This window comes from Macaca mulatta, chromosome 15 (assembly GCF_049350105.2).
Source record: "Macaca mulatta isolate MMU2019108-1 chromosome 15, T2T-MMU8v2.0, whole genome shotgun sequence".
Taxonomy (NCBI): domain Eukaryota; kingdom Metazoa; phylum Chordata; class Mammalia; order Primates; family Cercopithecidae; genus Macaca; species Macaca mulatta.
Window position 1 is genome coordinate 126,368,882 of NC_133420.1, and position 12,194 is coordinate 126,381,075.

Consider the following 12,194-nt stretch of genomic DNA (forward strand, 5'->3'; position numbering starts at 1 on the left):
GGACAGGAGGCAGCAAGGGGATGGGCATGGCTATTCTTGGTCACAGCATCACTGACTGGGTCCTCGAAGGTGCCAGCAGGAGCGGGCCCTGTGTCCTTGGGCAGTTTCTAGTCTGCCCAGCCCACATCACCAGCCAGGACCATGAGCACCGTATGTCGGGGAGATGAGAGAGGGAGGTCGTGGGCCTTTCTGGAGTACGACATGGAGATGTGTTGGTCCCAGAACTAATGCCAGTGTCCTCAGGAGCTGTGGGGTCTGTGTGCATGGAGCCTGAAGCCACAGGGATGGCAACTCTGGAGGTGTGTGTAGGTCTCTGCACCATTTCCAGGCTGGCTGCATAGCACCTGTGCTCCAAGGACCTCCCTGGGATTGTCTATCATTATCTGACAAACTCATGCCATGGCCATTATTTTATTATTTGCCCATTTAACACACATTTACAGAGCACCTGCTAAGTAGTTAATAAAGTCCTTGCCCACGTGGAGCCTTCACTACTGAATGCATTCGTTTTAGTTTTGAAGTTATTACCATCATGATTATTACTGACACTCCCTAACCTGAGAATGCTGGTGTAAATTCTTTCTCTTTTTTTTTTTTTTTTTTTTTTTTTTTTGAGACAGAGTCTCGCTCTGTCGCCCAGGCTGGAGTGCAGTGGCCGGATCTCAGCTCACTGCAAGCTCCGCCTCCCGGGTTTACGCCATTCTCCTGCCTCAGCCTCCCGAGTAGCTGGGACTACAGGCGCCCGCCACCTCGCCCGGCTAGTTTTTTGTATTTTTTAGTAGAGATGGGGTTTCACCGTGTTAGCCAGGATGGTCTCGATCTCCTGACCTGGTGATCCGCCCACCTTGGCCTCCGAAAGTGCTGGGATTACAGGCCTGAGCCACCGCGCCGGGCCTCTGGTGTAAATTCTACACCTGAGGAGGCGCTTGTGTGTCAGTCACTGTTAAGTCAAAAGGACCAGGAGCTCACGCTCCCCTCCTAGGCAGGGCCAAGCCTCCACAGACAGCGGCTGTTTCCTCCACACCCACGTTACCTCCATTTCCTGTCTGTAAACCAGAGAGAAGGTGCTGCTCAGGGAAGCCCACAGGTTTCCCTCTGGTTTCGTGGATAGAGTCCTCCCGCAGGGCTGTGGTTAGAGAGAAGCTCGGGCTACACATTCAGCTTCTATGGTCCCGTGCAGGGTATCTTGGACACTTCAGGCCAGGGTGACCGCAGAGGATCATTTGGTACCGTCTTTCGTGAAGCTAGGGGAAAGGAGTCACACATCAGGCACAAACCCCAAATGTGAAGAGCCAGCGTAGAATTCATGAGGATTCAAAACACGAGGATCAGCCTTGGCCAATGCACCCGTGATAGACGTTCATTAATTCCTTCCCTCTGTGAGGCAGCGCTGGAGAAGCCAGACCCCTCACAGTGCTGAGTAAGCCAGCCAGAGAGGAGCACCAGATGCACAGCATGAGAAGCAAGGTTGGGACTTCCCTATGCCGGCTTCGGTAAGAGCTGAGAACTGCCAGGCAGCTCCCTGGCTGGGATGAGGCCTTTCCACCAGGTGGCTGGTCAGCAGGAGCGTTCCTGCCCACCGCCCTTTCGTCCTGGGTAGGACCAGCAGTGCTGGCCCTGGGGAGAGAAGGCGGGATCTTTAAATAGAGCATGTTGGAAAACACTCCCTCCCCTGCTCTTCCAGACATTACCCAAAGCTTCTCCTACTGGGATGGTCCATGGGGTTGCAGCCAGCTGAACCTCTGATTCCCTAGCTCCTGAAGCTGTATTGCCCTCAAATACAGTAAAGTCGGAGCACAACAAAGCTCCGCACAGCGGAGAAGGCATTCTCTGTAGCCCGTTTTTCCCCCACAGCAAGAAGCAGTCAGAGTTCCGGCATAGCAGAGATCAAGGTTTTGCACTAAGAAATGTGTGAACAAACCCCAAGGCTTCCACCCCCCAGCAAGATCCAGGGCTGGGATCGATGGGCCCCAAAAGACCTGAAGTCAGCAACCCTGCTAACAGCTGCTCCAGACCCCAGGGCGTCAGGCCCCGTCTCAAAGCAATCTGCCTCTGCTTCGCTGGCTGGGTGCAGAGGGTATAAATCAGCACAATCTTTCACAAGCAGTTTCAAGTGCCTATCAAGCGCTATCGCGCTTCTCAAAGGCATAAGAATGATACAATGGACTCTGGGGACTCGAGGGGAAGAGTAGGAGGGGGTCGAGGGATAAAAGACTACAAATAGGGTGCAGTGTATACTGCTCAGGTGATATGTGCAGCAAAATCTCACAAATCATCACTAAATAACTTACTCATGTGACCAGATACCACCAGTATCCCAATAACTTATGGAAAAATTTAAAAATAATAATACTTTAATTTTTTTTTTGAGACGGAGTCTCACTCTATCGCCCAGGCTGGAGTGCAGCCCCACGATCTCGGCTCACTGCAAACTCCGTTTCCCGGGTTCGTGTCATCCTCCTGCCTCAGCCTCCTGAGTAGCTGGGACTACAGGCGCCTGCCACCACGCCTGGATAATTTTTTTGTATTTTTAGTAGAGACAGGGTTTCATCCTGTTAGCCAGGATGGTCTTCATCTCCTGACCTTGTGATCCTCCTGCCTCGGCCTCCCAAAGTGCTGGGATTACAGGCGTGAGCCACCACACCCAGTCAAAAATTTTTTTTAATTCTTTTTTTATTATACTGTAAGTTCTGGGATACATGTACAGAACATGCAGGTTTGTTACATAGGTATACACATGCCATGGTGGTTTGCTGCACCCATCAACCCGTCATCTACATTAGGTATTTCTCCTAATGCTATCCCTCCCCTAGTCCCCACCCCCTGACAGCCCCTACTGTGTGATGTTCCCCTCCCTGTGTCCATGTGTTCTCATTATTCAACTCCCACTTATGAGTGAGAACATGAGGTGTTTGGTTTTCTATTCTTGTGATAGTTTGCTGAGAATGACGGTTTCCAGCTTCATCCATGTTCCTGCAAAGGACATGAACTCATCATTTTTTATGGCTGCATAGTATTCCATAATTTTTTTTAAAGGGCCATCTTGCTTCTGTGCCCATCAGCCCAATGACCCCACTGAAGGGATGGTGAGGATGGTGGAGTGTGTTTCTGAGTGTGTGGTGACCATCCTTCCCCAGTTCTTACCATGAGTCATGACTTACATACACCCAGCCACTAGCTTCCTTCTCACTCAGGACCTTGTGTGTAGAGGTTTAGTTAATTGAAATTATGACTTTTTTGCATTGCTTAGTTTAGCCCAAATTGTTACTGGGCAGTGGGTCTCATCAGGGGATGCCCTTTAGAAACATCAGGGAAGCTTTTAAAATCTTTCTTTTCCTGGACCCCTTTCTCCTAGAGATGATCATTCAATTTGTCTGGGGATGGGAAACAGGAATGTGAATTTTAAAAGCTCCCCAAGTATTCTGTGTAGCCAGGACTGAGTCCTTGTTTCATCTACAGTCAAGCAGCTGTGTTAACGGCATTGGGGTCAGATCTAAGGAATGAGGCTCTGTGAGGTAAGCATCAATATTCTCAACTATGAAGAGGAAAGAAATGGAAATGGTGGCACGCAGATCCTAGGGTCATTGTGAGGGTGACATTAAATAATGCCTGTGCATTGCTGAGCTCAGTACCCATCTTATAGGAAGTGTTCAGTAAAGGCTTGACAAATAATTACAATTTCTACTTAGGAACATGAGTCATTTCTTCAGGGATAAGTTTAATAAGGATATTTCTATTCATAGAAATATTATCAGGACTAACTTAAGGTAAGGTTATTTGACCTTCCCAGGGGCAGACGGGTCCTGAATGTGAACTGTTCTTTCTCAGAGCTGCCCACCGTGGATGGCCAAGTGATTGCAGTTGCTCTCTCTTTAAAATATGGTTGTTCTCTGTCAAGGCTACACACTGGAATCACCTTGGGTGTCTTTAAAAAAAAATAGTAAAGTGGGGACTGCCCAAACAGTGGAGTCAGGAGCTCATCAAATCCTCTCCCCAAAAAACAATAATGAAATTTGACAAAATTGTCAAAAAAGTATCATTTGAGGAGCCTGAAAATCAGCCAACAACATCGATCAAATTGAGAAGCATTTATTCAAGAAAAACCACTAAATTGAAGGAGAGAACAGTGGGAGTCTGTGATCTTCAGCTCTACCCGGGCAGAGCGTTTGGTGGAAACTGGCAACTTTGCTGCCAGAGGGCACTCCTTTGATTTCAAGTGGAGCTCAGAAAATTCAAAACAGAAGAATGGCAGACTAGGAAGAAATTAACAGTGAGATCCAGGAACGCGCCAGCCACAGGGGACTTTGGCGAGCTCAGACAGTCTATGACGGTCTGGAGGCATGTACATAGCTGACTCCCTGAGCAGGAAACCAGAAAGAATACTAGCTGTGCACTTATCCATGGCTCACGCTGAGGCCATGTGGATACCCAAAAGAGACGTGAGGAATGTGGCAAAAATCAAAATCCAGAGAACATTTGTGGACTGCTTAAATTTTGAATGCATTCTTCAACCACACAACGTTCCATCAACAAACAGCGGAAGACTTACTGGCTCAAGATGTTTGAGCACAAACCGTGACCTATCGTTGGTTGCCCACTAAGCTAAGAAGACAGAAGGGCAACCCCTAGAAAGCCAGGCTTAAAAATAAAAGCAAGAATGAAAATTAAAAACTGAGCCTAGGCATTAGCAGTCACACACCATAAAAAAGAAAGACGCCAGAGATTAGCCCAAGCTAGTTACTAAACAAACAAGAACATGGTGTCAGCCAGGTGGGGTGTGGTGGCTCACACCTGTAATTCCAGCACTTTGGGAGGCTGAGCGGGGAGGATTGCTTGAGGCTAGGAGTCAGAGACCAGGCTGGGCAATGTATCAAGACCTCATCTCTACAAAAAAAACTAGTTTAAAAAAATTAGCCTGCCGTGGTGGTATGCCCCTGTAGTCCTAGCTACTTGGGAGGCTGAGGTGAAAGAATCATTTGAGCCAAGTAGGTTGAGGCTGCAGTGAGCTCTGATTGTGCCACTGCACACCAGTCTGGGCAACAGAGTGAGACTCTGTCTCTAAAAATAAATATTATTTATTTAGTTAGTTATTTTTGAGACAAAGTCTCACTCTGTCACCCAGGCTGGAGCACAGTGGCATGGTATCGGCTCACTGCAACTTCTTCCTCCTGAGTTTAAGCGATTCTCCTGCCTCAGCCTCCCGAGGCAGGAGATTACAGGCTTGGATTACAGGTACTGGCCACCACGCCCGGCTAATTTTTGTATTTTTAGTAGAGTCAGGGTTTCACCATATTGACCAGGCTGGTCTTGAACTCCTCACCTCAAGTGATCCGCCTCCCCTTGGCCTCCCAAAGTGCTGGGATTACAGGCATGAGGCACCGCATCTGGTCTAAAAATAAATAAATTTTAACTAAAGAACACAATTTCATAACTCCCCATGTTAATGTTGGGGACAGAGATTCTGCATCCCCAGAACCCAGCACAGTGCCCAGCACAATGCAGGTCTACAGAGAAAACGTTTGTTTAATAAAAATGAAATCCTAAATACTTCATCCCCGATATCCACTCCACTAGGCAGCAGTTCCAGTTAAGACTGGACCACCTCCCCTCTTCTCCAAGACCAGACCTGAGACCACCTTCTTTTCTTCAGCATCTCTCCCTCCCACAAACACTCTTCTTTCAAATCCAGGTAATTTATGGTTTTCATTTCCCTGCTTCTATTCAATTTTCCCTTAGAGTATGTCACCTCTGATTAATAATCCCTATTTGTCATCATTATTAGCCATCTTACAAGATCCATTTCTCAACCATCACTTCTCATCCTCTTCATCTTGTCCTGCTTGAGAACACTTTCCTGATTTAAAAGCCATTTATTTACAAGATTTCATTTACGATTTTCTTCAGGTAGGTCAATGGATATGCACACTCTGAGGATCTACATGTCCAGGAGTGTGCATCTTTTGCCTTGACAGGCATAGGAATTCTGGATCCTGGTTCATTTCCCTCAGTGAGCTAAAAGTCTAGCCTGATTTCTTTTATCTTCTAAGTAACCTGTTCTTTCTCTTCTGAATCTTAGCCATTTTTTTCCTTCGTCCTTATGATTCAGAAATTTCACCAGGATATTTCCAGGGGAGTTCCTTTGGTTTTGTTTTTCATTAATTCTGCCCTGGGGATCAGTGGTTTTATTCAATCTAAATCAAAATTTTCTTAGGTTAGAAAAAGTTGCTCCTGGCCGGGCACGGTGGCCCACGCCTGTAATCCCAGCATTTTGGGAGGCCAAGACGGGCGGATCACGAGGTCAGGAGATTGAGACCATCCACGATGAAACCCCATCTCTACTGAAAATACAAAAAAATTATCCGGGCGCGGTTGTGGGCGCCTGTAGTCCCAGCTACTCGGGAGGCTGCGGCAGGAGAATGGCGTGAACCCGGGAGGTGGAGCTTGCAGTGAGCGGAGATCGCACCATTGCACTTCCGCCTGGGCGACAGAGCGAGACTCCGCCTCAAGAAAAATAAAAAAGAAAATGTTGCTCCTAATATATGCTGAACAATCACTTTTCTTCCATCTGTTCCTTCCTCACCTTTTTTTTTTTTTTTTTTTTTTGAGACGGAGTCTCCCTCTGTCGCCCAGGCTGGAGTGCAGTGGTGTGATCTCAGCTCACTGCAAGCTCCGCCTCCCGGGTTCCCGCCATTCTCCTGCCTCAGCCTCCCGAGTATCTGGGACTACAGGCGCCCGCCACCTCTCCCGGCTAGTTTTTTGTATTTTTTAGTAGAGACAGGGTTTCACCGGGTTAGCCAGGATGGTCTCGATCTCCTGACCTCGTGATCCGCCCGCCTCGGCCTCCCAAAGTGCTGGGATTACAGGCGTGAGCCACCGTGCCCGGCTTCTTCACCTTCTGACTCTCCCACTATTCACATGGTATCACAGGATATAAATTTTCGCTCACGCTTTCCTTCCTATCATGACTTGGTTTCATCCTCCAGAACAGCTCTTTGGACCTTCTCAGTTACCACGCTCCTTTTTTCGATTGTATACTAATTTCTTTACGATTCCAGAAATCATGCTTTGTAAATGCCAGATTTTTTCTGCAGTTGTGTCTCCTCGAGCGGTCTTGTTACTCTTTTGCACAGTCTCAGACTCTGGTAGCTGGCCACGTGTCCCATGGACAGGCGGCTTCCTTATGTCTATGTCAGAATTGACTAGCAGTAGCCGTAGTTAGAAAGGAATGGTTGGGATTTGCATTGAAAATGAATTTTCACAACAAGCACGCAGCTCTCACCTAGCTTGGAAGCTGGGGGCGATAGCAGCAGCGGGCTGAAGTTGGGACAACCTTTGGCAGGGTCACTGAATGGGTTTGCTCAGCTTGATCTTCCTCCCACAAGCTGCTGAGTCCATTTGAATAGGCTGTTACTTCATTTGGTGGACGTTAGTTCTCCACCTCTACAAACACCAGGCTATTTGTGCCCCAGAATGTAGCAGACCAACGCTGCCTTCTAGTGGCTTCATGGCCCCGGGAACCACGCATTCGTCCAACCCTGACAACCTTCCTTACCCCAGCGTCACTGACATCCAGCCAGTCCTTGGGTTGATGGGGTCCAGACATCCGGGAATATCTCATTTGCCCCTATTTTTTCTTACATGCCTTCAGGGATATGAAATATAACTGAAAATTGTACACTATCATCTCTCTAAAAATCTTTTATTAACTCATATGTTCACAGCCTAATGTGGTAGCATTTTTCATTTATTTCTTTCTAGGGTCAAAGCTATGGACTTTTTTCCCTCTTTCTCTTTATTTTTTTCCAATCACAAAAGCAATATATGCCTAACAAAAGAAAAAGCAATACACTTTTTTACAAAGAAAAGATTAAAATTCTCCTATTTGCCCATACTTTTGAGATAATCATCATTAACAAACTTGGAATAGAAACATTAACTTTCAATTTTTATACACATATACACATTTCATATATACATATATAATGTATATATATCATTCATATTGATGTGCATATAAAATATGTTCATTTCACCAAGGCAAGTTCATACAACTCATATACACATGAATATTCCACGACTTGTTTTCTTTTATTTTTAGTTGAGAAGTAATAATTGCACATATTTATGGGATGTAGAGTGATATTACACATGTATACAATGTGTAATGATCAAATCAGGGCAATTAGCATATCTATCACCTTCAATATTTATCACTTCTTTATGTTGTGAACATTCAAAATCCCCCCAAAATAAGAAGTTTTATTTGGTAATCTCTAAGCCTCTTCCGGTCCTAATGTAATAATTCTATCATGTTGTTGCCCTAAAGTCTGTGTAAGGGTGATGGGAATAAGTAAGGTAATAGGAATAAGAAGCCGAATGGTTCTTACTCACAGAAGGGGCTGATCCTGTGTCTTTCCAGCCCTAGAGCTGGGCCAAACCACTGGGAGCGTCTGAGCGCCAAATAGAACCCTCAAGTTAATACTATGAAATCTGTTTTCTATCACCATCTTCCTAGGTCTCATCTGGTAGGGAAAGGAGAAAGTCACTGTCAGTGAGACTCAGAGGCAGCTGGGAGTTGTGGAGCTACAAGCATTAGGCTTTGAAATGTTTTATGACCTTCAACATACCCCTTAGCGGCCAGTTGCAGTGGTTCAAGCCTGTAATCCCAGCACTTTGGCAGGCGGATCACGAGGTCAGGAGATGGAGACGATCCTGGCTAACATGGTGAAAACCCGTCTGTCTGCCTGGGCGACAGAGCAAGACTCCGTCTCAAAAAATAAAAATAAATAAAAAATAAATACCCCTTAGCTACATGCCCACTTGACATGTCTGATCTTTCTATATCAACACATTGTATAATTGTATATCAACACAAGTCTGCATAATTCCTTTCACCAATGTCCTGTCGTTAGACATTGATTGGTTTCCAATTGTTTGCTGTAATGAACAATGCTGTTCTGACCACACTTAGACCTATATCCATATCCACTTATTGATCAGTTCTGTAGGATTAATTGCTGGAGATGAGACTCCAATGTTAACTTGCTATGTAAAATAATTAAAATTATTTATTTTAATTATTTTTTATTTTTTAATTGCTATGTAAAATAATTAAAATAAATAATTTTAATTATTATGTAAAAAAATTTAATTACTATGTAAAATAATTAAAATAATCAATTGCCAGAGATAAGACTCCAGTGTTAACTTGCTATGTAAAATATTGGTACATATTGCCAAGTTACCCTCTGAAAAATGGTTTCCTTAATTACAAAAGAGTGAAAGAATAACGGGCTCTGGCCTTTCTGGTGGGCCATCTGATGTCATTGCCCAAAATGTGAGGGGCCACACGCATTGACGCAGCAATTCCACTTTGGGGAGTTGGTCCTACAGAAATAATTGCACCAGAAACTGTTTAGTGAGGAACTACTGACACTAAGCTTCAGGGCCACTCACTTGTATGAACCTGCTAAAAGAAAAAACTTTAGGCAAATTAAATTTAATATAGTTTAACTGAGCAAAGACTGATTCACAGATCGCGCAGCTCCCCCACCACTCCCTACACGCCCCTCTGAACCAGAATAGGTTCAGAGCAGCTGTGGTGCTGTGCGTGGTCAAAGAGGATTTATGGACAGAAACAGGAAGTGAAGTACAGAAACAGCTGGATGGGTTACAGCTTGGTGTTTGCCTTATTTGAACATGGTTTGAACAGTTGGCTGCCTGTGATTTGCCGAAACACAGCGATTGGTACAAGAGTAGTTCACAGTCTGTTCACACATCCGGTTAGTAAACAGTTCACTGTATACGAAGAAATATTTAGGTCCAATCTGAAATAAGTAAGGAGATAGCTTTAGGCTAAACTTATTTTAACAGATCACAGTCACTTTATATTTTTAATTACCAAAAGAATGATGCTCCCATATATGCCACAACATGAATGAACCTTGAAAATATTCTGCTAAGCAAAATAAGCCAGAAACTAAAGGTCACATATTTTATGATTCCACGTATATGAAATATCCAGAACAGGTAAATCCATAGACAGAAGGCAGATTAGTGATTGCTGGGGACTGAGGGGAGAAGGGAATGGGGGCTGACTGTTTAATGGGTGCAGGGCTTCCTTTGGGGATGATGGAATTGTTGGGGAATCATATAGTGATGACAGTTACACAACATTGTGAATATACCAAACACCACTGAATTGTACACGTTAAAATGGATAAAGTGGTGAATTTTATGTTATGTGTATCTTGTAACAGTAAAATTAATTGGTTAATTAATTTTTTTTTTTTTTGAGATGGAGTCTCGTTCTGTCTCCAAGCTGGAATGCAATGGCTCGATCTCTGCTCACTGCAACCTCCGTCTCCCGGGTTCAAGCGATTCTCCTGCCTCAGCCTCCCGAGTAGCTGGGACTACAGGCGTGTGCCACCACATCCAGCTAATTTTTATATTTTTTGTAGAGACAGGGTTTCACCATGTTGGCCAGGATGGTCTTGATCTCTTGACCTTGTGATCCGCCCACCTCGACCTCCCAAAGTGCTGGGATTAGAGGCGTGAGCCATGGCACCTGGGCGATTGATTCATATTTCAAAAAGGACAGTGGGCCAGATTTGGCCTGAGGGCCATAGTTGCTGCTCCCAGGTCTGCAGCCACACTGCTGATCTGTGTGACAGCAGGTTCCTTAGCCTTGCTGTGCCTCAGAAGGTTGTGTGAGGATGAGAAGAGTTAATACTTACAAAGGGCTTAAAGTAGTGTTTGGAACACAGGACATATGCAAGAGTAGCTCGCTGTTATCATTACTGTTGTTGTTAATAGTACACTTCTTAGAGTCACAGAGCCCTTTGAGGATTTAAGGAAAATTATGAACCTTCTAAGAAAAACCAATGCACCTATGCACATGTGAGAAAGTTCCACAAGGTTACAAGCCCAGGCAGAGCCAGGGGCCTAACTAGAACCCCTAGACATCTGTGTCACCCAGCTGACACCATCAGCAGGATTTAGTGACTGAGAGAGAAAAGAGGCCCCAGGTGTCTCCACCTGGGAAGGCACGGCCATCAGGAGGAGGCCAGAGGAAACAGAAATGAAGGTTGGGAGGGTGCCTGAGAAGAGGACAGGAGGGTCTCAGAGTCAGAGTCAGACTCTGCCCAGGTGGCGGTTTATCTAGACACTGCTATGGCCGGCTTCCCCTGACCATTCACAGTGGCCAGTTGCATCCAGGACACAGCCGGTTGGGGGGCAGGGCTGGCACACTTTGCCTTAGACAGAGCTAGCATGACAGTGAGGTGCCAGCCAGGAGGGCCTAACCAGCTGTTATCCAGACCGCATCAACTCTAATGTCTTATTTTCCATATTCTGTATACACTGGCATTTGGAGCCCTGATCCTGGAGAACCTGCCCCTCCAGGGCAAGCTAATTCCTGGAGATAGCACATGACTCACTGCAGGCACTCCTGTGATATGCAAATCAACCAGCCCAGAGCCCATGCCCCACTAACTCCTTCCCCAAACTCTCCACACCAAGCCAGTATTTCCCTTAAACCACCCAGGACCAGGAACCAGGCAAAAGAGATCACCCAATGGCCCAGAGCGCACCAAAGTTATTCAAATTTGTCAATCCTAATGTCACCATACGCATCCCTTCCTGCAAAAACCCCAAAACAGGCTCTGGGCCACACCCTCCCCTCTCACCTCTCTCTGCTTCCTGACCAACCCTGGTGCTTGCCGCATGGCCCTGCAGGACACAATGGCCGTACCTCTTCTTCCTAGGGATTTGTGAATATGAACTTCTTCCCTCATGATAGTCATTTCCACACCTACATGTCTTACTACACTTGATTAAAACAAATCCTAGGTACAGATTTTAATACACATACCTCACAGCTATACTGGAACTGGTCATCACACACACAAAGGAATTGGACCTCAGACTAGCTCCATGATGATGGGAATAAAGGGCTGGATCCCTTTATTATGCTATCCACCTATCACACGTGTCCAGGCCACTGGTATTATATCTTGCAATGCAAGATGTGAAAACAGGAAGTTTGGAATGAAATATCCAGCAAGAGACCTCCAACTCTCTACTTACTGGTTCTTGTTTCCTCCCTCCCCACACAGGCCTGCAGGTGTATCATTATCACCCCCTTCTCACCCTCCAGACCCTCTGCTCCCAGAAGGAATCTTCCTGGGGCTCGT

General features: G+C 45.7%; 1 protein-coding gene across 1 annotated transcript in view; it reads left to right on the forward strand.

Annotated features, from left to right (window-relative positions):
- The first annotated feature begins 2,475 nt into the window (after window positions 1-2,475).
- The window catches only part of FAM240B (family with sequence similarity 240 member B), a 37,984-nt gene continuing 28,265 nt past the window's right edge, over window positions 2,476-12,194 (forward strand). The window contains exons 1-2 of the mRNA XM_077966486.1: window positions 2,476-2,533; window positions 6,770-6,863. The gene's annotated coding sequence lies outside the window, so the exon portion shown is untranslated. The remainder of the gene's footprint in view (window positions 2,534-6,769; window positions 6,864-12,194) is intronic.